Source organism: Nylanderia fulva, unplaced genomic scaffold, assembly GCF_048542155.1.
Source record: "Nylanderia fulva isolate GAGA-0341 unplaced genomic scaffold, ASM4854215v1 Scaffold44, whole genome shotgun sequence".
In the NCBI taxonomy this organism is placed as follows: domain Eukaryota; kingdom Metazoa; phylum Arthropoda; class Insecta; order Hymenoptera; family Formicidae; genus Nylanderia; species Nylanderia fulva.
Genome location: NW_028190521.1, coordinates 1,101,704 through 1,127,129, shown reverse-complemented (window position 1 = coordinate 1,127,129; position 25,426 = coordinate 1,101,704). Strand labels below are relative to the sequence as shown.

Genomic DNA, 25,426 nt, shown 5'->3' with positions numbered 1-25,426 from the left:
TTAGGTTAGCTTAGGATCCCCTTAAAAAGCGCGCATCGTGTCATCGTGTCGTATATATGAATATTCACGTTGAGAAAAAAAATATTGCACGCGCGAATCTTGATTATACGCTTCTGACGAGGTGAAAATGAGATGTGTGAATAGAAAAATTACGACAACTTTATGTGTTTTCAAGACGTTTACATCCCCTCCCAGGAAACTTAAACGAGAATGTATACGATGTGATCTCTCTCACCTCCGGATTTGCGCGAAAATATTCTCATCTCTCGCCGGGTTTGATAGCTCAAGATCGATATAAAAGTATATCGAAACCCTCTACATTACTCGGCATAATATGTAGATTTACCACCGTGAGAGCGATACAATTTCACCCGCATTAAAGAAGAAAGCGTTCGCCCGTTTTCCCAGGGAGAGACGATTTGTTCGAGGCTCTCGCCCTCCAGACGTACGCGATCCATTTCCGAGAGTGAGAAAGAGAGAGAGAGAGAGAGAGAGAGAGAGAGAGAGAGAAAGAGAGAGAGCTTCGACTTCCCATACTTGACGTAAACAAGTCTTCACGCTTTTCGCAAAACACGGAAAAAAAAGAAAAAAATATCAGCTAGTTAAATTTTTTCAGATGTCCTCTCTATTACACCTGAAATTTCGCTCTCTATGGTAATTAATATTTTTGACTATAATTTAACAGGAAATTTCCTAAACTGTATACTTAAAAATTACACAGTAGGAAAATTTGTGTTTGCTTGGTAAAAACGATCCCCGTTAAAATTTTTGCGCAAAATATTTAATACATTCGTGTGTTAATTTTATATAACGCTATTGTATTCATTTAACTTAAATATTGAATTATTAAAACAACTGAAAAAAGATGTACGAATAACACAATGTGCATCTCTTTTTAATTTTACACAATAAATATGTTCTAGTTTAGTGACAGGATTTATCTGTTAAAATTTACAGAAAAAAGTGTTTATACTTTAGTTTATAAATAGGGAAGAACATATTTTTTTAATTAATTTTTACATTAAAACTATGTTAATTTTTCTCAAAATTTATTTTAAATTACTTGAAATTTAGCATTTATTTTATGTTAAAATATTAAAACAGTGTTTGTCTTTATTTAATATACTTATCCATATTATGTTAAATTGACACAAAAATTTGCATAGACCGTTATGTGCACTGAAAAAAAGAATTTGTTAACTTGATTAAACCTTTCAACTAAATATTATTTTATTAATTTAACATTTAAATTAAATTAAATCTAACAAAAGGTATATTTTGACTTAAATACTAAAACATGTTCAAAATAATAATTTTAGTTGAAAGATTTAATCAAGTTAACAACTCTTTTTTTTTCTTTAGTGCAATATCTGTTAAATTTAACACAAATTTTTCAACTGTGTATTATTCCTACTTTTTATTATTAAAAAATATTTTTGAATTCACGAAGGAACGTGTCTAATAAAAAATGTTATTAATACTTCTTTTTACAAAACAAAAAAAAAAAAAAGAAATGTATCGCAAAAGTCTGATCGAAACATCGGATATTTTCGATCGCTATCTATACTCCCTAGACGATCAGCCGACAGACCATTGAAAGTTCGCCATTCGCGACTTCCGGCCGCGACCGAGAGGCGAACAAGAAGGAAACGAAGGGGGCGAAGGGCGGAAGAGAGCGCGGGAGTGAAGCCGAGCAGAAATGGATTCGCGATTTCGTATGAATCGCTAGTTACTGAATAAAGTCTTTTCGCCTGGGCTGGCCGGAGCCAGGCGGTGGTGGCTGGCTTTACTTTATTATATGTATATTCGCGCTTCAGAGAGAGAAAGAGAGAGAGAGAGAGGATGAAACAGGGCGCTTTCGCGAAGAGAGGGATGAGAGGAGAACGTCGAGGAGGATGAGAAGTTGGAAACGCGCAGGAGGAAAGGAGAGGACGAAGGGTGGAGGACAGAGGGTGGCGGTGGTCGTTCGACCGTGCGGTTCTATGAAATCAAAGGCCACATTGTCACCGGAATTACCTCCATTCGGAAACGACGTATTCAGGCTACCGGGCGCACGTGGAATTAACCCTATTTGTTTGCCGCCTTCGAGTCGCGTGTAACGAAGCCACGATTTATTCCGTATATGCCCGCTCGCTCGTCGCGCCGCGGAGCGGAGAAAGAGAGCGAAAGAGAGAGGGAGCGCACGTCATCATCCCCGCGTGCTTCGCGCGCGCCGTTGATTCAAAGCGTCGAGCAATCGATCGAGAGTAAGGAGAGAGAGACGGAGGAGGCGCGCCACGTGCTACGCGGAACCCGAACTCGAAGGCGCTCGGGAAAAGGAGCTCGGCACCGCGCAGGCAAGAATCTGAATCGCGGCTAATGAGTCGCTGCTCGATCTACTTGCTGAATTACATCTGCATGTGCATGCCCGGTAACTACGCCGGCTATTGTGCAAGAATATCTCGCGCGCTCTCCACGCTCCGCGGATTTCGCCGATAGTAATCGCCGATCGGGTGTCCTATCATCGGTTCTCTGTCGGAGATAAAGAACTGGTCGATCGCGATCGAGAAGAACATTTATGGAAATACAAAGATCGGAGGTCCTGCGTTGTAAAGTTAAATCAAGAAATCGTATCGTTATTGTTGTTGTAAGATTTTTTAAGAATATTGTTTACGGAATTTACCTTGAAAATCGTGTGTTATAATTGTGGGGTAATATATAGTATTGGAAGAATTTTATAAGAATTTTTCGGATTAAATATTTATTACAATAAAAAATAGTATTATTCTCGGAAAAAAATTATAAAAAGATGGGAGATCCTATCGTAAAATTAAATAAAGAAATCGTATCGTTATTATTGTTATAAGATTTTTTAAGAATATTGTTTACGGAATTTACCTTGAAAATCGTGTGTTATAATTGTGGGGTAATATATAGTATTGGAAGAATTTTATAAGAATTTTTCGGATTAAATATTTATTACAATAAAAAATAGTATTATTCTCGGAAAAAAATTATAAAAAGATGGGAGATCCTATCGTAAAATTAAATAAAGAAATCGTATCGTTATTATTGTTATAAATTTTTTTAAGAATATTTACGGAATTTCTCTTGAAAATCATGTGTGTAGTAATTGTGTAACAATATAGTATTAGAAAAATTTTATAAGAATTTTTTTATAAATACTTATCACAATAAAAAATAGTTTTATTTTACTATGTACATAGTAAAATTAATCGAACATATTTTTTCCTTATTGTGGTAGATTCTCAGAATAAAAAAATTATAAAAAAAAATAGGAGATTCTATCGTAAAATTAAATAAAGAAATCATATCGTTATTATTGTTATACATTTTTTTAAGAATATTTACGGAATTTATCTTGAAAATCATGTGTGTAGTAATTGTGTAAAAATATAGTATTAGAAAAATTTTATAAGAATTTTTTTATAAATACTTATCACAATAAAAAATAATATTATTTCACTATGTACATAGTAAAATTAATCGAACATATTTTTTTCCTTATTGTGGTAGATGTAGATATTAATATTTTTTATCGTGGTAAATATTAATTACTTTTATAAAATTCTTTCAATCACATATTGTCCCACGATTATTATGATTTTCGGAGTAAATTCTAAGAATAAATCTCTGCATATTTTTATTGAAAAATTAAAATAATAGTCTTGATAAAATTTTAGTGTAGCAAGAAAATAATGTTAAAGCGCTATATATTAAATAGGTACTATATATATATATATATATATATATATATATATATAGTACCTATTTATAGGTACTATATATAGATATTAATTAATATTAATTATATTATATAATTACATAATATATCATTATATATTATTTATAGATATAGATATAGATCACATATAGATATGCATAATTATATAATATATAATTAATATTGATTACATAATATATGTAACATATATAAAAATGTTAAAGCGTTTATATAATGATGAGCTTATTAATCGGCGGTCATCCGTAAACACACCATATTGCCTACTCACGGATGAGGAAATTAGAGCGCATCGTGTCTGTCAGCTGTTACGATTAAACCGCTCGAAATTTCACGGTTGCAGATGATACCGTTTAATTGACCGACCGGTGCGCGCCATATTCTTGGTTCGATTTCATTACCGAAATGATCACTCTGTGAATATCAATCTATCATCTCCTCTATTACCTAATAGAAATTATCATATATAGTTCCGCAACATATGCTTCTGCCATTAAAAGATTTCGTAATGCGATGACGATATCGCTAAATTCGCAAAGATATCATTCTTTCGCGGAATTTACCGCATCTTGAAATTTACTATAGCTCGATATCCTCCTGTTAAAGCGCCAACTGCGAGTTTCGCCCACGTGTAAACCAGCTTTCATATATATATATTGTACACACATATATATATATATAATATATATATATATATATATATATATATAAGTGCACGTGCACAGGTGGCTGTCTCTTTCACCTAGACACGACATGGAAGAATTTTTTTCTTATTGTTACTTCAAAAATCTATTCATACTCCTCGCGATCATTTAACTCTCCAATTTTGTACTCGCAAAAGAAAGGGAAAGTGTTTTATATTCCTATTAGTTAGAATAAAGAGAGAGTGTAAGTTAAGAAGACTAAAAAGAATATATAAATTATATTCTGATTAATTAATTATATGCAAACATATTCTAATTAATTAATTATATGTAAATTAATTAACACATGTTGTTTAGTGTGCAGAAAATATTCTAAATCATACACCAAAAAGTATAGAAATATAAGATAAAATTATTGTATAATTTATTTTTACCTTTAACTATATTTTTGTAAAAAGAATTTCACAATGTTTTAAATATTTCTTATCTAATACTTATACAATTTCTAATATATTGTTAAAAATATATTTACATTATATAAAACATTAATTATAAATAATTTATACTTTCTCTCTCTTTTTCGCGAATGTGAAAGTTGAAATATTCTATAAATATTGCATAATATATTCTTCACTATATAATTAAATTTTGTTAAAAAAATCTCACATAAATCATGTTTTAAATATTTCTGATATTTTTAAAATTTCCATAGCATATTGTTTAAAAAACATTTTATGTAAATCTGTTTTACATTAAATAAAATATATTAATTACAATTAATTTATGGTCCCTCTTTCTTTTTTTCCCGAGTATAGAATTCGAATTGTTATACAAAAACTGCGTGCTAGTATAAATATTTTTCAATATATTCTAAATAGCATTACGTTAAATGTATGACAGTCGTAAAAACGTTTAGAATATTTCTGGAATTTTATTTTTCCGATACGTACTAAAATATGTAGCAAAAAAATCTCACGAGCGATCGGTCTTGGGGACGAACTATGTGCGAAAGAAGTTGAACGAGGAAAGTCACGACGTTCGTGGAAGTCTTATCAGAAATCGGTATACATATATAGAGTCTCGGAGCTAACAATAAGTGGATTCGTGGAAATAATCGGCCGCGAGCGAAAGTGGAAAAAGCGAGGAAGAAAAACAAATGAACGTTGCTTCTGCTCGAAACAATCGAGGCTCGCGTGGAGAACAGGGGGCTGCTGGCCTTTTATGTCAACCCCCTGGCTGGCGCTCGCCACATCTCACCCTCCTCTCTCTCGACATACCCTTTTTCTATCGAGAGACTTTATTCGCGGCGCCCTTCTCCCCTACGCTTTGCTTGCTTTTAGCAGACTTGAAATAAGCCGACGACAGATCCAATATGTGTCATACGCATAATATTAACTCCAACATTATCAATAAAGCGAGAAAGAATGAGACCTTTTGCGGTGTCATGTAGGGAGAGAGGGAATGTCGATTTTATTCCTATTAAAATCCTATCAAATAGAATTAATTGTTTAACTTTTGTCAACTTTTTTACTCATTCAAATTTTTATTTTCCATTAAGGGAATGCTGACCATGACTGTTTTACCGACTTTGAGTTTAAGGGCTTTTCCTTTTTATTGGCTATAGAGATGTATATTGAAAAATCCTTCTCCACAATTAAAGTACTGATAATAATGAACGGGGAGCGCTGTAAATTCGTATAAAAAAAACAATAAAAATTAAAAAATTACAGTTTTTTATCGATCTCTTGCATCAGCTCATAACAATACTTATTTAATACAAAAGTTCTGCAGTTTATTTGTGCACAAAATATGGCACTCCCAATCGAGATGACGTGAAAAAATAATACAGAAGTAAGAAAAATTAGATTAAAAGCCTGTATAAAAAGATTCGTACTTGAATTAATTATGTATATATANTTGCGTGCGGAATCGATGTCGAGGCATAAAACAGCAAAAAGTAATTGCCGGACAGCGCTCTCCATTCATTATTATCAGTACTTTTATTGTGGAGGATTTTTCAACCTGTATATTCAATAAAAAATAAACCTAACCTAACCTAACTTAAAATCGGCAAAACAGAACTATTTTATTTTCCATTAAATGGAATGGAGACTAAAAAGAATAAATCTAACAATGTATTAATTCAAAACAAGTTTCTCTGTAATTTTATTCTGGCAGCTTTACTTAAAAAGTATCTTGCTTACTCTAAGTAATTAATTTATTAATTGAAAAAAGCAATTTTGTCGATTGTTCAAGAGAAATTATTAATTCGATAAGAACTCGAATCTTCGTTTAACATTCATTCCTGATTACCCATACAGCACAAAATATTATAAATCTTTTCAAAAAATATTTCTAAATATTTCTATAAAATATTGCATAAAAACATTTTAAAATGGTTTTAGGAATATTTTAAAATAATGTATAAATTTTTGTGATAACATTTTTTAGAATACCTATTTTAAAAAACTTTGAAAAATAATTTAAAAAATGTTCTTCTTTATCGCTCAAATAATATTTTCTTAAATATTTGATACGCATGTTTTTGAAATAGTTTAAATCTATATTCAAAAATATTTTCGAGAATTATTTTATCTTTTAAGAAATATTTTTCAAAGATTTTAAAAATATTTTGTGCTGTATGGGTAGAATATTGAGCGTGGCTCATTAAAATTCAATTCAAATACATTAAAATTCAATTAAAAATGTTATGTAATTGATATACGAATTCTAACGTAAATATAAATTGCGATATTCTTTCTAATATTACACCATTAAATAACATGATACTTGTAGAAAAACTTGAAATATTATTTCTTGATTTTCTTATGCGTGTATAAAAGGAATTCGAAACATGCAGATGTCCATACAAAAAGTAGGTGAAATCGAAGTTCGCGGAAACTGAGTAGCCGAATTTGTTACGGATAGACACACGTGTTTATTTCATGGTAAAAAGCACAAAAATGCGTATAAACAGAAAAATAACTAAACGCTTCTTGCCCGAAACAATATAAAACATATAAAACGTAACGAAATAAAAATATTACGTAAAATTTTATTAAATATTTATCTAAAAATTAGAATATATTTATATACATTTAAAAATTAAATAATTTATATATTTATATTTTGTGTATTAATATATATAAATATTTTATTTAGTTATTAAATTATTATAACAAAAATTCTATTAAATAAAATTTTTACTATAATTAAAACTTTATTGTAATATAATATTTAATAATTAATATATATTTGTTCTTTTGCCATATTATATACTTGCTTTTAATAAGCCGATCCAATGTGTTATCCGCCTAATATGAACTCTAACGTCATCAATAAAATTAGAAAGAATAAAGTAACCTTTGCGGTATATATGTCGTGGGGAGAAGAGGGGGAGAGAATCTCATTATTCGTATTAAAATCCCATCAAATAGAATGCGTTAATTGTTTAACGTCAACTTTTTTTACTCATTCAAATTTTTATTTTCCATTAAATGGAATGGAGAATAAAAGAAGAAATGTAACCAATGTATTAATTCAAAACGAGTTCCTTTGTGATTTTATTCTAGCAGCTTTACTTAAAAATATCTTAATCCAAGCAATTAATTTATTCATTGAAAAAAGAAAATCGTCAATTTGTCCGAGAAAAATTATTAATTTGATAAGGATTCGCGAATTCTCGTTTAATATTCATTCCTGATTTGATGATTATAAATTATTATATTGATATGTGGTTCATTATAAAATTAAAATCGAATACGTTAAAAAATTCAATTAAAAATTTTATGTAATTGATATACAATTCTAACGTAAATATATTGTAATAATCTTTCTAATATTACACCGCTAAATAACATAATTGTGATAATATTTGAAATATTATTTTCTTATGTGTGTATAAAAAGGAAGCTCGAAAAGAGCAGGTGGTTCATATAAAAAGTAGACAAAATCGAAGTTTACGGAAGCCGAATAGCCGAGCTTGTGATAATGATCACGGATAGACACACGTATGCATTTCGAGGCGCGAAGAGCACAAAAACGCGAACAGGAAAATAAGTAAACGCTTCTTGCATAGGTAAAACACGTATAAAACTCGACCAAATAAAAATATTACGTAAAGATTGTATTAAATATTTATATAAAAATTAATATATATATTTATGTATATTTAAAAAAATAAATATTTTATATATATTTAATACTTTCTATATACATATATTTAATATTTTATATATATTAATAAATATTTTATATATGTACATATACAAGATATAGATATTATAATTACATGTAATATCGTAAAAACAGACCCAGCTAAAAAAAGATTGACGAAAATTGGTTTACTCATTTATTCACTGTATATTAAAAAAAAAAATTATTCAACAATAATCTCGAAATACTATCGAAGCTGCAAGCACACGTGGGTCGTCGCGCGCGTCCGTAAGAGCGCCTCGGCTTCGCAAATATTGGGGAAGAAAAGACGACGGTGCAACTCACCATCATCATCTCGATGACGATGAATCCAGGTCGATGGCGCGGCGGAGAAATTCGACGCGGCTTCGGCACATCCGGTGCAACATAAATCAGATCTCCCAATCCCGGGAGAGGAGGTGATAGAGATACCGACCACTCTAACGACCACTCGGTCAAAGCCAAACGTCATTGCAACCCACGGCACTACATATCCAAGCGCGGCAGCATCCACGGCCGCGTGACGCGCTGTCACGAGATCGTCGCGCAAAATTCAAAACCGAAATTCCGCGCATTGTCCGCGCGTCACCGCGTCACTCACACGCGGGATTCTCTAAATCATCGGGCCACCGTCCCCGGGCACTTCTACCTCTCTCTCTATCTCTCCTCGGCGAAACGAGGCGTAGCGCCGTCCAAAGGTGCGAGGGCACGCGGCGATCTCTTGTCTTCGGAATCCCCGCTGTTTTCGACCCCCACGTCGCGTCCGAAGGCGCGAATTTCGCTTCCAGCACTCGCGAGCGCGACACGATTTGCACTCCATTCGAAATTTCGAATGCCCGCTTCAAATCGAAATTTTGGGATTTTATGTTCAGATATTTAAAAAGAAATTTTGATTTTTTTAGATTAAGACACTAATTGTAAGAGAAAAAATAATGATTTTATATTAAGACACTAATGTAAGAGAAAAAAAAATAAAAACACAAGTTTTTTGCAATCTTTTCTTCAATATGTGTTTTTATCATTTTTATAAAATGATGTAAAAAAAAAAAAACTTTCGTAACTCAAAGATTCATAAATTAATAGCAGCGCATGCTTATAAAATATCAGAAAAATTACTTTCTAAATGTAAAAGTAATTAAAATTTTCCAAAATTCCCAACACTTAAACAATGCGTGAAAAAATGATGTTCCTTTATTCGATTTGCAATAATCACAATTGATATTGAAATTGATTTATCATATTGCTATTGAAATATGAATCGCGAAATTCTGAATGCAATTCAAACTTTAAATCACTCGACGAAAAAAGAATTACCGGAATTATCGAAAATTACTCCGATATTTTATCAACTATCGAAATCAAATCGATGCATATACATAATTTCACTCGCGCATCCTTTCCGTAGAAACCGCTCGAGACCCCGAATAACAATAAACGATATGTAATAACGGCACTCCCGATATCTTCGATATCGCACAGACAATGTTTCAACTTGTTTCCATTATTAATGCGAACGATCGGAGACGATAGAGCAAGAGACTCGACATCGACATGACAACTCGCGGTGCGCGGCAGCGTGCAACTGATCCGCCGCTGCTGGCGGACTCGGCCTAGTCGGCGCGGCGCCCCCCTCCACCACCCCCCTTTCAAGCGTACCACGTGACCACCCCACCAGCGCCGAATGGCGGGCCGCGCTCTAACACGCGCGGCTATATTCATGGAATAATATAACCAAAAATTCGCGTCCCGATTTTTGTCACATATCTATAGAAAGTACGTACCGTGTATTTATGGCCCCGGCGAACGGGGGAGAACAATGAAGTCGTCGTAGCGAAAAACGTTTTATCTCTGACCTCTCCCGGACCTCGTTTTACGGACCAAATTTTCCAAAGGCAGCGAAGTCCCGAAGGCGCAGCGGCACACATTTTTGGAGCGATGTTATCTCGTACATGTGTAATTTTAACTCTCTATACGAAGATGTGGCACTTTTTTCGACACTACCGACACTCGTAATTAAATCCGCGGCACTAATTCGATATGCCCGACACTCGTTTCACTTTCGACGAACAAAAGAAGTGCGAAAAAGCGGAACTACCGCAACACTTTACAGGACTCGAACGAGCTGAAGTATGCAGCGCATTCACGCACCTTTCGGCCTTTCTTGCCCCATCACGTGGTACACATTAAACATTTAAATTTACTGCAATGATTCGAACACTTATTGGACACTTAATTCACTTAATTTTCCAATATTTAATTTGCGCGAAAAAGCGAAACTATCGCAACTCACGACTAAAACACTTTACAGGATTCGAACGAGCTGAAGTATGCAGCGCATTCACGCACCTTTCGGCCTTTCTTGCCCCATCACGTGGTACACATTAAACATTTGAATTTACTGCAATGATTCGAACACTTATTGGACACTTAATTCACTTAATTTTCCAATATTTAATTTGCGCGAAAAAGCGAAACTATCGCAATTCACGACTAAAACACTTTACAGGATTCGAACGAGCTGAAGTATGCAGCGCATTCACGCACCTTTCGGCCTTTCTTGCCCCATCACGTGGTACACATTAAACATTTAAATTTACTGCAATGATTCAAACACTTATTGGACACTTAATTCACTTAATTTTCCAATATTTAATTTGCGTGAAAAAGCGAAACTATCGCAACTCACGACTAAAACACTTTACAGGATTCGAACGAGCTGAAGTATGCAGCGCATTCACGCACCTTTCGGCCTTTCTTGCCCCATCACGTGGTACACATTAAACATTTGAATTTACTGCAATGATTCGAACACTTATTGGACACTTAATTCACTTAATTTTCCAATATTTAATTTGCGCGAAAAAGCGAAACTATCGCAACTCACGACTAAAACACTTTGCAGGATTCGAACAAACTGAAGTATGCAGCACATTCACGCGCCTTTAGGCCTTCCTTGCCATGTTACGTAATACACATTAAACATTTAAATTTACTGCAATGATTCGAATACTTGGACACTTAATTCATTTAATTGTCCATTCGACATTCAGATTTAATTTCGTATTTTTTCGACATTGATTTTACATAAAACGAGTAAAAAATGTGCTAGCTATGCTAAACTCTACCACCAGATCAAACTGTCACGAGAGAAGTGAAACGACTGAGAAAATATGCGATGTATTGTCAACTGAGACTGCAGTTTACAGGTATCCGAGGCGCAAAAGGAACTCAGCGTATATCAGAGAAAGGAATAGGAAACGAATAGAATGATTTTTTGTATTCTAAAGAAAGAAAGAAAAGAAGCGTTTGATGAATACTAGTCTCTATTGTGAAATAAACTAAAGTGCACGAAATATATGAATAAACCGAAAAGTCTACTTTATTCATTGACTGCGCGTTTCGAATGTACATAAACATGTGTAAGAATTCTTTAGATTTTAACAATAAGCGGTTTTTTATTATATTTCTAAAAGTTTTCCAGTATATCCTTCGGTTTCGTTATGCAATTTACGAGAGGAAATCTACATATTGTGCGTATATTTATGCGTGTGTGTGTGTGTATGTATAGTCTCATAGTGTGCACGCACACGCGTACTAAGAGAGACTGATATATACGATATACCTTTATTCAAACAACAATGCAGGAATGCTTTGCTCCGCAAATACTAGCTGGCAAACGCGCGTATTCAAAAGTTATATAATTAAACTTTATTTATAATATAAATACTATAATATACTGCAATATAATGCAAAACGCAAGAACAAAGTAGTTTGCGTGGGCTTTAGAGATGGCTACCACGACAAAAGAAATAATTATTAATAAATCATAATCGGGAAGAGCTGCATTTAATAAAGGATTAATACAAATAGATCCAATACGGTAACTCAATACTTTGTCGGGGGTGCTTAATTGATTGAGGCCAATTGACGAGCATACATCGCCAGCCGGAGAGAACAATGCAGTAGTCTGCAAATTATTTCAATCACGCAATCAAAGAACGCGACATTAAAGAATTAATTTAAGTCGTTCGTTCGTGCCACTGAAAAAAAATTTGTTAACTGGACTAAATCTTTCAACTAAATTACTATTTTGTTAATTGAACATATATTAATATTTAAGTCGCAAATATAAATATTGTTAGACTTAATACGTTATATTTAATTTAAGTAATTTTATATGTTTAATTAATAAAATAATATTTAATTGAAAGGTTTAGTCAAGTTAACAAATTTTTTTTTACTCGGAAAAATTTGATGTAATTATTTTATTTTATTTTTTTTATAAACAATGCTTATTACATTAATGTTAAAAAAAATAATATGAGTCGTTTGCGTGTGCATTTTGCTTTTTATGTGTTTTAAATCTGTATAAGTCTGCATGTAATTTTTTCTTTTCCCTGCATTAAAATATCTTACACTTCTCATATACACTTTGGCGAAACTCAGATGAAAATCAGGCTCATAAATAATGCCTACGTTATATTTAATCTAAGTAATTTTATATGTTTAATTAACAGAATAATATTTAGTTGAAAGGTTTGGTCAAGTTAACAAATTTTTTTTCACTTGGAAAAATTCGATGTAATTATTTTATTTTTTTTTTTATAAGCAATACTTACATTAATGTTAAAAAATTAATATGAGTCGTTTGCGTGTGCATTTTGCTTTTTATGTGTTTTAAATGTATGAATCTGCATGTAATTTTTTCTTTTCCCTGCATTAAAATATCTTACACTTCTCATATACACTTTGGCGAAACTCAGATGAAAATCAGGCTCATAAATAATAAAAATGGTAGTAATTTAATCAACCAACTCTGGCTATTTAATAATCTTTATTTAATATTCACGACGTTTCGGCCATGGGTTTCGGCCCTTATCAAGTGCTAAAACACAACTTTCTATATACAATAGAAACTTAATTTCTGATCTTAAAATGTGACATGATATAATGTGAAACAATTAACTATATATATATATAAATAATGCCTACGTTATATTTAATCTAAGTAATTTTATATGTTTAATTAACAAAATAATATTTAGTTGAAAGGTTTGGTCAAGTTAACAAATTTTTTTTCACTTGAAAAAATTCGATGTAATTATTTTATTTTTTTTTTTATAAACAATGCTTACATTAATGTTAAAAAATTAATATGAGTCGTTTGCGTGTGCATTTTGCTTTTTATGTGTTTTAAATGTATGAATCTGCATGTAATTTTTTTTTTCCCTGCATTAAAATATCTTACACTTCTCATATACACTTTGGCGAAACTCAGGTGAAAATCAGGCTCATAAATAATGCCTACAATGTACGCGCGCTTTTCGCACCAAGCTTGCCGAGTGCATAAAGGCCGAGTCAATATAGTTGACGATATTGTGGTATAGCGAACGCGCTTTTGTATAAGGAACGCTCGGCGTCTTAATATCGCGGCCGGAAGGATTAACGACGAGACCCACCTAAGAATGGAAGGATCACGGTTGGGATTCTAATTAAACGGAAAATAGCTTCATTAAGTTCGTAACAGCCCCGGGGTCACACTCCACGATGCTAAACCTATGTCGGGAACGAAAGGAGCCAACCGATCTCTCCCTCCCTTCTCTCCCCCTCCCTCCCATCATTCGATGTAAGCACGTGGAGAACATGTAACGAGAAGTCGTGTATTTCGTAGACGAATATGATAAGCATCAATATTAGCGAATCGGGGTTATGTATCCGAAATTAATTGGCAAAGTTTTTCGCATAAATTAGTGCAGTGGTGGTTCGCCAATCGTAAGATAAGGCAGTAGGATGATTGAATATATGTTACATATGGTACATTAAATATATTATATTACATATAATACATAAAATTATAGAATAGAAATTTTACAGTGTTATAATCAGGCTAATCAGAAATTTGTAATAATAATAATATAAAAAAAATATAAAATATATATTAATATTTAATATATACATTTTAATATTAAATATTAATGTATTTTATATATATTAAATATATTAATATTTAATACAAATATTTAATATTAAATATGATATAAAGATATAATAAATATGATATAAATAATATATAATAAATTTTTTATATTAATATTATTATAAATTTCAGATTAGTCTGATTATGGCACTGTAAAATTTCGAATTTATGATTTTCCTCGATTTTTTCAACGACATACTTTTTCTCGGCCGGTATTTTACAGTTTATCATATAGCGTCTTCGCATCGCACGTTGCTTTACGAGCGAAACACTCTCGGATATCCTCCATTGACGTTGCATTTTTCGAAGGAAGCGTTTTGCGGCCGTCGACAAAGAATCGCGCATCAAGTGGACAAGGGAGCGATGCGCTCTATATCATTTTATCGTTCGTACGATGTCGTAAAACGAGCTTTAACGAAAGAAAGTTCCACCTATATGTATATACGCTCATATACTCACGTGACATTTCAAATTAAATATAGACGCTTGTCGTTTTATGCAAAGAAAAATTATTCTTTTTTTAAACAAATCTTTTCGCATAATTCGAAGAAAAATATTATACAGAAAACTTTGTTTTCTTGTTAAAAACGGTCCCCATTAAAATTTTTGTGTTACATATTTAACACACTCACGTGTTAATTTTAGATATTGCTGTTGTGTTCATTTAACTTAAATATTAAATTATTAAAACAACTGAAAACAGGAATAAAAATAACACAATATACATCTAGTTTTAATTTTATACAAGAAATAGGTTCTATTTTACTAGTGACAGGATTTATCTGTTAAAATTTACAGGAAAAAAATGTTGATTTTTTTATTTTATAAGTAGGGATGATAACATATTTTTAGTTAAATTTTACATTAAAACTATGTTAATTTTACACAAAATATATTTTAAATTACAGGATTTATCTGTTAAAATTTACAGGGAAAAAATGTTGATTTTTTTATTTTATAAGTAGGGATAATAAGAACATATTTTTAGTTAAATTTTACATTAAAACTATGTTAATTTTACACAAAATATATTTTAAATTACAGGATTAATCTGTTAAAATTTACAGGAAAAAAAATGTTGACTTTTTTTTATTTTTTAAGTAGGGATGATAAGAACATATTTTTAGTTAAATTTTACATTAAAACTATGTTAATTTTACACAAAATATATTTTAAATTACTTGAAGTTTTGCATTTATTTTGTGTTAAAATATTAACACAGTATTTGTGTTTTTATTTAACATACCCGCATATTATGTTAAATTAACACAAAAATTTTTGTGGACCGTTTGGGACCTGTGATATCTGTTAAATTTAACACAAATTGTTCAACTGTGTATAAATCTTCATATTTCTCAATTAATTTAAATCTAATTTTTTTTAAATTGTCACGGATAATATAAAATACGTACACTGTAAACAAAAATTTGTTAGCTTGACTAAACCTTTCAACTAAATATTATTTTGTTAATTGAACATATAAAACCATTTAAATTAAATGTAACATATTAAATCTAACAAAACGTATATTTGACTTAAATATACATTACTAATATATATTCAATTAAGAAAATAATATTTAGTTGAAAGGTTTAGTCAAGTTAACAAATTTTTTTGTATAGTGTACATTATTATAATATATGCACCAGAGAAAACTATATAAAATCGAAACACACGGCCTGATAAAATCTCAAAAGCTCGACCTTTTGATTTTTCCGCAGGTTAAATCACGACGATGCATATATGTACTCGCAATAATGCTAGTACGCGAGAGCTCGTTAAAAAAAAGAGAAAAAAAGCAATAAAAAGAGGCAAACGAGGCGAGCACGCGCCGCCGAATTGGCGATTGCAAATTGCGGATCCGCGAGGACGGCTTCCACGGACCAAAGAGGCAGAATGGTAACTGGAAGAGGACGCGAAAGGGAGAAGAGTAAGAGGAGGAGGGGATCGCGCGCTGAGGAAAGGCAAAGGCAGAATGCAACGAATTCGAAAAGAGCGGAGTCCTGCGCCTGCATACGTAATGCCATTGAGCCATTGTCAACCGGCACCGGCCCCCTTTTGTCTACCCGAGGGGATGAAAGCGGGGAGGCGGAGGAGGAAGCGGCACAGTCCGCGAGCCGCAGGAAAATTCTGATCGCACCGATATCGATCTTCGGCCGATCATTTGCATGCTCATTGTTCGACGACGCCGGCGCCGACGAACAATATTCCCGTATAGTCGCGAGCTGTCCAAACAGATTTTCTTCAACTCTCTCTCCTCGCGTCGGGGTGAGATGCGCGAATGTCACGAGGAAGGGTGTGCGATCGTGAATTTGAGAAGAAAAATTCAGGCTGCTTTATAGTGATTCTAATCGCGAAATTATCATATCTTTGCACGAGCAATATGAAAAAACATTATTATTATATGTATAATTATATAATTGATTTTTTTATTATATAATTATATAAAAATTGATTTTTTTGTATTACACGTGCAGGCAAAGTGGCACTTTGTGTGCGTGTTTTCTGTGCGGAAAGCGGCCGATTTCCCACGCCGCCATCTAGCGGCGACGCGGTGAGTGAATAAGCCGCGTTCAAAGCCATTGCTTACGGCTGAGCCGCGCTCAAAGTCATTGCCCACGGCTATTCCCGCACTGTGCCGCTGCAAGATGGCGGCGTGCAATCGGCCACCTTGCGCACAAAGCCACTTTGCCTGCACTTGTAATACAAAATAGTATGTGTATCACGTGCGGATTGACAATTGTTCACTCGTGTGGGGTGGTCGCACTCGCCTTCGGCTCGTGCGTCCATCCCCCGCACTCGTGACCAATTGTCAACTTTCCGCACTTGATACACAATATACTATTATATGCTCATGCAATATGTTAAATTAATTAGAATTAATATTTATAATATTATATGCAGGTGATAAAAAAATTAATTATTATATGTATATTACATAATTGTAATTACATAATTGATTATACATATAATAATTTATAATATAATTATATGATAATTTTTTTATATGCTTGTGCAATATAAAAATTATATTGTAAATTAATTAGAATTAACATTTGTAATTTATATAATTAATATATAATATTTTAAATATCAATTTTCCTATATAAATATATCATATTTATTATGATATGCAGAGAGAAATGTCTATTTGATGGATTGAAAAAATGTTTTTTGCCGTTTGCAATTTGCGATTATCGCGATATGAAAATTTTGCATTCTTCAGAAGAGAAAGATAACATTATTTTCGACTTGAAATATCTTTTTTGGCGCTCTCATACAAAAAGGCAGAATCTCTCCTCTATGATGTGTCGGCAAACGGGAAATAGGGAGATGAGCAATAGGACGGGAGAAAACGGTGCAGAAGTAACGAAGGGAGACGGTGAAAGAAAGAGAGAAGGAGATACATCGCTGCACATATTTTTATGTCACAGCGGTAGAGGCGATGCATTGTTGTCGCGAGACAAAAGCAAATGTGGCGGAAAAATTGCGGGGAAAAGACGAGGCGCGGGGTTTCGTGGCGTTCGGGACGAGTGTCGGGAGGGTTGAAAAGAGAGTGGGAGAGAGGACCGAAGAATGGGAAGGAAAGAGAGAGAGAGAGAGAAACACAGAATAGAATGGGTTAATGTAGGATCTCGCGCGATTACTTGACGATTATTTTTACCGAATGTTCCGTGAAATCCACGCGCAAGAGTGTACACAAGTCACGCTCAAGCAAGATCGCGTAATAAATAAACGAGTGTCGTAAATTTAAACAAATTATGAGATGAGAGAAATATGGCGCGTCAGAAGAGATCTCAACGAGACATGAGACACTTTATATACCGGAGGCGCGGAAACGTGTTTCTATAAAAATATTTTTTCTGCGTATAATATAATATTTGCTCATATTTATAAAATTTATAATTATAAAAATTTATAATAATAAAATTCACACTACAAAAAATTTGTTAACTTGAATAAACCTTTCAACTAAATTATTATTTTGTTAACTGAACATTAGTATTTAAGGGGGTCCTAAAACAAAATTGAGTTTTAGTTCTGTTTTATCGACAAAATTCAACTATAAATCTATTTATTGGCTGTACGGATTGTTTTGTACTTAAAATTAGAACACTTCGCATTTTGTTAAATATTAATACTTTAATTTTTATTCAGGAAAAAGATTTATCAATCTGTATAGTCTTATTTATCTAGGTATAGAATTATGAATTCTTCATCAATTTATAATTCTATACCTAGATATATGAAACTATACAAATTGATAAATCTTTTCCTGTAGAAGTTAAAGTTTAATATTAACAAATGTGTGGAGGCGCTTTAATTTCAGATAAAACACAATCCAATATAGCCAATAAATAGATTTATAGCTGAATTTAACCTCACATTTTGTCGATAAAACAGGACTAAAACTTACCAATATGTTATATTTAATTTAAATATTTTTATAGTTCAACTAATAAAATAATATTTAATTGAAAGGTTCAGTCAAGTCAACAAATTTTTTTTCAGTGCACAAGTCACACATCTATAGTCAAACAACCATCTATTGTATATATATATATATATATATATATATATATATTTGTACGAAATGCGTACAAAAAGATTCGAGTAAATCCCTCCCAAATATTCTGCAAAATTTCCGAGAAAGTCAGAAAAAAACGAGCCTAACACGGTACAGTGACGATTAAAAAAAAAGGAAAGAAAGAGAAAGAGGAAACCGTTCGAGAAGAGACGCAGCGACTACAATTAAGGCAGTCAACCCGTGGCTGGCTGACTCGTTCCATTGAGGGAATTGGCCTGCGCAGGCAGCGAACTATCGAGCAGAATTGAGAGTCGGCAAGGAGATTTCGCAGATTATCAAGCATCAGTTGCCGGGAAGAATAAGCAACCGCCAACCGTCATTTAACTTTAACGCTCCAACTGCCCAGCTCCGTCCCCGGGTTACCCCGAGGGCTTCCGCCGATCCATGCTAATTAAATCTGCCTACATATATATATATATATATATATTTTTTAACTCTCTCCCTCTCTCTCTCTCTCTCTCTCTCTCTACTTGCATCCTGCACAGCGCGAATTCTCGGACGAAGTTGTTCCAACGAGTCTCAAGCACGCTATTTATGCGCGCACGATAAACTAGGTGCTCTCACTTTCGCCTCGATTCATTTCTGCTCCTGTCGCCCATATTAAGCCCATCGCTCCCACCATTCGCAAATTAACCCTCCAGAGTCCATCTTTTATTTTCGGAATTCGTGTACTTTTTTTACGGCGTATTAATGAGTGTAAAAATATGATTTCGAAATTAAAGAGACTTTGACTAAATTGTAAAAAAATGTTGATAATAAAATAGGTATGCGAATAATGTTTTTCTGCGATCTAGGAAAGAAGAATAGTTTCTAGTATAGTTTTCTGTGCGCCGAATTAAATCTGCAAAGAACATTACTTATCACATCAGGTTTTCGAGAAGTGGGGTTGAAACTCCAAAGATGCGTTTTGATTGTTTTTGAAAATTCGTAGCAGGCAAACCCGGTATACAAGAGACTTTGAAAAGGTCTCAAATGAAAGCTTAAACATTGTACTTCAGTATAAAAATATTGAATTTTTTATCGATACCATCGAATCTTAAGCGCGCTTTGTTTTTTAGGAGTAGGTATAGTTGCTGTTTTAAGTAGAACAAATGCCTTATTAGTCCGACAGCAAAATTATTTTACTAATAAAAATTTTAAAAATGAATTTAATAAATAGAATAAGAATAAGAATACAAAATCACATTTTGTAAAAAAATATTTATTTAATTTTGTGCAAACGATTATTGTTTAAACAAAATTATTTTTCAAAGAACGTATTGCGATATTTCAATCTCATATGTTGAATCTATGATTAAAATTTTTACGATTTGCAATAATTATTTTGTAATCAGGCTATACAGAACAATCTTGACACAGTGCGATTATATCCACCCCTATTTGCGGTAAAAGATATTTTTATATTCAAATACAATGTTTAATCTTTCATCTGAGTCCTTTCCGAAATCTGTTGTACATCACATTTTTGCAAATTTTAATCCCAGTTTTCCCAAAAACCTGACAAGCTATTTTGATTTGCAGATTTGGATTCAGCTCACAAAAAACTACACAGAGAGAATTTTCTTTTAGAATTTCCCCTGAAAACCGTAGTAATCGTGGGACAATATGATATTGGAAGAATTTTATAATAGTGTCTCTGATTAATATTTGCTACAATAAAAATATGTATTAATAATATCTACCACAATAAGATATAAAATATGTTCGATCAATTTTAATATGTATACATGTTAAAGTTTTTTATTATGATAAATATTAATCAGAGAAACTCTTACAAAATTCTTTCATATTGTCCTCGCAATTATCATAATTTTCAAGGGCCTTTATTATTAGGAGAGTAAATGCGTTATCCGTATCTCATTCGGACAATTTTCATCCCGTTTTTCGACTACTTTCCTTTCGATGTCAGCAGTCGGAACTGTGTCTTAGCGATGGTATTCTCTTATTCATTTGATTCAGCTATACGGCTTACACTCGACGAAGCACAGGGTAAAGCGCAAGAGTATGTGTTATTCGTTTCCACAATAGCGTCATTGTTGGAGCATTGTGCTTCCACCCCATTCCGTAGATTCGTCGCGAACACTTTACATCCTACTCCTGGACCGTTCACAAATACACACGCACCGGGCTTGCTTTACACGCACGAGATCCTCTTTTCTCCACTTTCTTCGTCGCCTTCTTCCTCTTTTTCTTCCTCTACATCTTCCTCACCTGCTCTCTATCTTTCTCTATTTATATCTCCCATCACGCTTTGCCCATTATCACATAAGAAAAGAGGGTTTCTTATATCACTGATATCGACTATACTCGACGCGATCGGTTCGTAATCATTCTTTCATCAATTTTTAACCAATTTTTGGAAAGAGTTTGTCCATTTGCCTCTTCAAGATGATCCTAACGCTCTGTTTTATCAATAGCAACGTGTGAAGTTGGATTCGACCATGAATCTTTTTATTAGCTATACAGATTGAAAAATCCTTTTTGCCCCCTGTTTGTTAATATTAAGACTTTAATTAAGAATTTAATGAAAAGGATTTATTAATCATGAATTTATGCATTCAAGTATACCAATATTTTGATTGATATACAAATTGATAAATCCTTTTCCACTAGTAAAGTATTAACAAACAGGGAAGCGCTATAATTTCAGGTAAGGAAACAAAAAAAAATTACATTTTTTTATCGATCCTTTTTTAACATTTTTTTTTACATAAATTTGTAACGTTCACAAAGCGTTATTATTAGCCAATAAAAAGATTCATGGTTGAATCCAACTTCGCGTTTCTATCCTTTTATTAGCCATATTGATTGAAAAATCCTTTTTGCCCCTTGTTTATTAATATTAATACTTTAATTGTGGAAAAGGATTTATTAATCACAAATTTATAAATTCAAGTACCAATATTTTGATTGACTAAACAGATTGATAAATCCTTTTCCGCAATTAAAGTATTAATATTAACAAACGTGGGAGCGGCATAATTTCAGGTAAAGAAACAAAAAAATAAAATATTCTTATCGATTCTTTTTTAACATTAGTTTTTTTACACAAATTTATACAGCGTTATTATTATATAGCCAATAAAAAGATTGAAGAATCCAAGTTCGCGTTTCGTATCGATAAAACAGCGCTACAACAGAATCGCCTTAATCGGCGAGATAAGGGAGGAAAAAGTGTCCTTCTTTTTATAAAATTGCCACGAGCAGCGCGGCACAATACCCCAGAATGGTCGACGGTATTTTCCGGCTATAGCGAAAGTTGCGAATATAAACGCGCGCGCCCGGGCGACCATAAACCCCCGCGAATTACTATGTGGCTGTTCACAGGAACGATGCCTGATTAACGACGGCGCGCGGCGCGACATTGTGTCCCAGGGTTGCTCGGAAAGGGGACAACGGACAGTAATGCGCTCATCTCTCAGGCACAATAGAACAATGCGTGCCATAAGTAAAACGCGTCCACTTTCACGAAATACGCGGGCGTAGGTGTGTGTGTGTGTGTGTGTGTGTGTGTGTACATTGTGCTATCGACTGCGCTTCGAAGCTCGCGTATTCTTTAAGTATTGTTACACCCTGCAAGCACTTTTGTATAATAGCTTTTCTCAGATTCTTCAGACGAGTTTCAAATGTATTGCGTGGTAATGCAAAAAATATAAAAACTTACTCCTTTTATTATAGTACTTCGTTACACGTAGGTCGTTTATAAAGTTCGTATATTTACACTGAAAAATATATTTACGTAAAATTACATAGTTATGCTAGGTTTTTTTTGATCCAGCATATTCATGCAATATTGCTAAATATTGATGGAAGATTACAAATTATATGTAATTTTATATGAAATATGTTTCTAAATATTGTCAAGATTAAAAATATTTCACTCAACATGGAATTACACATAGAAATGTATAAATGCTATAAAGTAATGTTCTAAATAAAATGGATAAATACTTATAAAATAAAGTTCTAATAAAGTAGAAATAGTAAATTTAAAATTACATATAATTTTTGCATAAAATAGTAATTTTACCTATTTTTTACATGTATTTTTACATTAATATGTATTTTCACTTTAAAAGAAATGGAAAAATAAATTACAGTAATAAGCAAGTAATTTTCCAATTCTGGACAAGTCATTTCCATGTAAAAATACATGGATCTTTTTCAGTGTACTTATAAGAAAAAAATGAAGTGGTTGAAATTATGTATGATATTTATACAAAATTATATATGTTAGAATTTTATAAAAATTAATTTTGTTTAAATTAACATGAGCTTTTTATCAATTTTCTTAATTTTTAATAAACTACAAAAATGTGTATGTACATATAAAAAAGACTAATTAACATACACAGTTTCAATCTTTTTATTCTTAGCCTTTCTTTTAGAGTTAAAGGTACGAACTTTATGAACGACTCTCATATACATATATGTCATAGTGCGTAAAATATTTCTGTGACAAATTATCAATAACATGTTATTCGACCTTGGTCTATTTCTGACATACTTCGGCTTTGTTATCATTCGTGCGCTGACACTTGAATGGGAAAAAGAAAAATAATACGAAGCACTCCGAATTCTTTTTCTAAATGCGATCGATAATAAAAAAACTATTTGCAACGATAATATAATTAATAAATAAGTAACTTGTACAATTTATGTGTTATTATAATACATATATCGCGATAATAGGTCTCACGAAATTGTCCGCGTAATTTTGTCATACAATTAATATTTCATTTAATTAAGATCATCACAATGATATAAATCCAAATTATGAATTATTGTTTCGTTGGGTTTCTGTACGGTCAATAATTATTTTTTTCAAGATATTTCGAGTTAAATATATTTTCAATGATCTTTCATTGTTAATTTTTTGACAAAAATTTTTTATTCAAGTCTCTCATTTGGAATTTTCCCAAACAAAAAGAAGTTGGCAACGAGATTACTATAAGTCGCCGACGAACAAAAAAGATCCAACGCACGAGCCACCGTCAAGCAATGCGTGGAAACAATGAGGAGAAGGAAGAGACGCTATCGCGTAACAATGTGGACAATGGATAGATGGCTTCAACGAAAGAGAGAGAGAAGAAGAGAGGAGCAAGCAAAATTTGTGAAAAGTGCGAACACAAAACAAAGCAAAGTAGAAGGCTGTGGAGAATTTAGCTACCTAAATTGTATTTCTTTTGACGCTTCTTTGAGTGACAAATTGTTACCCTGATGAACGCGAGAGTTGTGGTCGAAAACAGTAATGCATTCAAAATATGTACGAACAGCTTTGTTATACTTATACAGGGTGTATCTAAATAAGTGCGAAAAATTTGAGATGATTCTTTGTCGAAAATTAAGGGGGGTTTCTTATATAAATATATGTTCTTTTATCCCTCCCTGCGGAGTTACACTTGTCTAAAGAGAGAGGTAAAAATTAAGTTTTTATTTTTTTTATATTAATAAATATTTTTTTTATTAGTAAAAAATATCCACCAATTTTCATTTTTGCAACCCCCTTTAATTTTCGACAAAGAATAATCTAAAATTTTCACACTTATTTAGATAGATCCTGCATAAATATTTATTGATGGTTTACAAATGTCATCACAGAGCTTTAATATATATCATCAAGCTGTAAGTTTGAATTTAATAAGAAACGCTATTTAGGAAGATAATAATAATAAAATTAATTAATAAAATAATAAAATTTATAGAATTAATTTTATATACCTATACATATTTATTGACAGTACACAATCACATGGAGCCTTAATATATCATTGAGCTGTAAGTTTGAATAAAAAAATGCTATGTAGGAAGATAATAATAATAGAATTCAATAATAAAATTATACAATTTAATTTAATATACAGGGTGTATCTAAATAAATGCGCAAAATTTTAGAGATGATTCTTTGTCGAAAATTAAGGGGGATTTCTTATATAAAAAATATATTCTTATATCCCTCCCTGAAGAGTAAAAATATCTACCAAGTTTCATTTTTCTAATTTAAGAGTATATGTTTATATAAGAAACCCCCTTAATTTTCGCCAAAGAATCAGCTCCTAAAATTTTTCGCACTCTTATTTAGATCCGCCCTGTAAATTGTTATTTATACCTATACAATACCTCATATACATATATTTTTCTCCTCGGATATTCCCTTAATTAAATCGAGCCGCTTGTGTAAAAACGCGTTCGACACTTTAAAGCAGACGAGTCAAGTCAAGAGAGAGACAGGCCCGATGACCTCAAACCTCTAGGCGCTTTTAATCATCGCGCATCTGGAT

At 32.4% G+C, this 25,426-nt stretch overlaps 1 long non-coding RNA gene across 2 annotated transcripts in view; it reads right to left on the bottom strand.

Moving 5' to 3' along the window:
• LOC114929411 (uncharacterized) overlaps positions 1-10,147 on the bottom strand; it is an 86,918-nt gene extending 76,771 nt beyond the window's left edge. The window contains exons 1-2 of one of the 2 annotated variants that reach the window (XR_014925591.1): positions 9,697-10,147; positions 8,887-9,419 (exon numbers count right to left, since the gene is read on the bottom strand). This is a non-coding gene — a long non-coding RNA (uncharacterized LOC114929411). Of the gene's footprint in view, positions 1-8,886; positions 9,492-9,696 lie in introns of both variants that reach the window. The other variant, XR_003819244.2, reaches the window with a different exon arrangement.
• Positions 10,148-25,426: the final 15,279 nt, after the last annotated feature.